Genomic DNA, 2,500 nt, shown 5'->3' on the forward strand with positions numbered 1-2,500 from the left:
GCCGCGCCCGCGCGGGAGTGCCGGGGGGGGCGAGGCCCGCGCCTCCTCCCCCAACCGGGCTCTCGTCTCCCCCAACGCCCCACCGGGCGTCGCTGGACCAACGGGGAACCCCTGCCGGCGAAGCCCCGGCGGGACGAACTCCGCGAGAGCGGGCGCTCCGGGAGCGGGGAGCTACGGAGCGCTCCCCGAGTCTGCACTTAGGGGGACGAAGGCCCCTCCCCGCCCGGGGGAGAGCCTGCGAGGCGACCCCAGCCGCGCCGCTCGGCGGGCACCGAGGCGGCGATTGATCGTCAAGCGACGCTCAGACAGGCGTAGCCCCGGGAGGAACCCGGGGCCGCAAGTGCGTTCGAAGTGTCGATGATCAATGTGTCCTGCAATTCACATTAATTCTCGCAGCTAGCTGCGTTCTTCATCGACGCACGAGCCGAGTGATCCACCGCTAAGAGTTGTCTGGCTTTTCGGCACCGCCCCGCCAGCGCGGAGGGGCCGGGACCGCTCGCAAAGGAGCGGCCCCTCGGAGAGCGCGGCACGGCGGCCGCTCGCCTCACATTGACCGTACAAGCACAGGAGAGGGGGGGAAAATAAAACGAAACCCCGAAGCGGCAAAAGCAAGGGGCGGGGAGCCCGCGCTCCCGGCTTTTTTCCCTCCCCCGAGGAGGGAAAAACGCACCTTGCGGCGCTTCGGGGCCGGACCAGGCGCCCGGGCTCGCTCCGACCTCGGCGCGGAGGAGGCCCGCCGCGCGCCGCCGGGAACGTGCCCCGAACCCGGCCTCGCCTCGCGTGCACGGGGAAATAAAACCCCCTTCGCTTCCCCACCCAACGGCGGGGGGGGGGTGTGTCTCTCGCTGGCCGCCCCGTGCCGTCGCGGAGACGCCACGAAGCGAGGCAGCGGAGACCCCCCCCCCCCCGCCCCGGGGAGCGAAGGGGGCCGGGCGCACAACCCCGCCGGAGGAGAGCGCGCGCGCGCCTCCGCACCGGCCCCTCCAACGCCGCCACCGCTGCGGCCCATCCCGGACTTTCTTTTCCCCCGCTTTGGCCCCGGGGCCGAGCCCCGGCCGGCTCGCGCCCTCGGGCGGCTTCCTCTCGCCACCGAACCCCCCCCGCCGCGGGGGACGGAAAACGGCTTGCGAGACGGAAAGCCCGAGCCCACGTGGGACGCCACCGCGGCGACCCGCCGGCCCTCGCCGGGCGGCGCACCCGCCGACCGACAAACCCCAGCGGCACGAGCCCCTTCCATCCTCCCCCGGCGCCACCGCGCCGCCGGCTTCGCTCGCTCGACCCCTTCCGTGGCCCCGCGGCCAGGCGGACAGCGGACGGCGCTGAGCCGGGGGGCGGGCCCCCGCTCTCCCCGTTTCCACGCGGAGACCGGGGGTGGGACGCCCCCGGCTGCCCGCCCGTCCCCCACCCGGCACGCGCCGGGAAGGCGAACGGGGAAGCCCGCGGGCAGGGCCCGGGACCGGGACAGCCGCAGCCGGTGGCAGGGTGCCCTCCGGCGAGGGACCGGAGCCGGAGACGCCGAGCGACGCCCGCCGCCGCTCGGACGCGGTCACGCCACCCGAAACCGGCCCCGGACGGGGGGGAACCGGCAGCGCGAGACCGCCGAGGGCGCCAGCTCGCCGGGGCCCCGCTCTGGGGCCTGGGCAAAGGGAAAAGGGACCGGGAGGTCCGCAGCGGCCCGCGCCGCAAGAGGCGCCGCCGCCGAGCCGCGGCAACGCGCCCGCACAAAACCCCCGGCGGGGGCGAAGCGCCCTGGGCCAGCCCCCACCGCGGGGGCTCGCCGCCCCGGCCCGCGAGAAGCCCGCGCTTCAACGCGCCGCCGGGGACGCCCGTGGCGAGGCGAGGCGCGGGCCGGACCACGGCCGACCTCGCGCGGTGGGCTCTCTCCGGCCGAGCGCTCGGACCGCAGAGAGGGGGGGGGCAGCAGAGTCCCCTCCCCGGCCCGGCGGGCCCCCGGAGGACGACGAGCGCGACGACGGCGGACCTAGCCAGAGGCATTGCGGGGGCAACCCCCGCCCCTCTGAAGGCACCCGCCCGCCCCCGCGCTCGCCCCCGCATCCGGGGGTGGCGCGCCGAGCCGCCCGGGTCTTTAAACCGCCGCCCGGCTTCCTCCGCGGTAGGGCAAGGCCGCGGACGAAGGCGCGGAACGCTAGGTACCTGACCCTGGGGTGAGGGAAACCAGACTTAAGGCCCCGCGGGGGTGCCTCCCCCCACTGCCGCCGTCGGGGGGAGCGTCCGCCCGCGGGGGCCGCGCCCGACGTCCGCCGCCACCACCGCGCCCCTGGCCTGGCCCGAGGCCCGGGGTTTCCCTCAGTCAGCCGGCGCTGCGCTCGGGGAGGAGGGACGCGGCTGGGGACGCCCATGCCGCGCGCTCGCCGCGCGGCGAGCGCCCGGCTACGGCGGCCCCGGCGGCGGACCGGCGCAGGGCCGGCGACGACGGCGACGCGGCTGGGCGGGCCGAGGGCCCGGGAGAGCCCGCTCGACGACACCCGCGCGGACCGGG

The 2,500-nt window shown here is 77.3% G+C and overlaps 1 non-coding gene across 1 annotated transcript; it reads right to left on the bottom strand.

The window, feature by feature from the left end:
* Positions 1–295: 295 nt before the first annotated feature.
* On the bottom strand, positions 296–448 carry LOC137459189 (5.8S ribosomal RNA). The gene has a single exon (XR_010992147.1). It is a non-coding gene; the product is annotated as a 5.8S ribosomal RNA (ribosomal RNA).
* Between the last annotated feature and the right edge of the window lie 2,052 nt (positions 449–2,500).

Source organism: Melanerpes formicivorus, unplaced genomic scaffold (genome assembly GCF_026170545.1).
Source record: "Melanerpes formicivorus ecotype bairdi unplaced genomic scaffold, bMelFor1.0.p_v2 SCAF_334, whole genome shotgun sequence".
NCBI classification, from domain to species: Eukaryota; Metazoa; Chordata; class Aves; order Piciformes; family Picidae; genus Melanerpes; species Melanerpes formicivorus.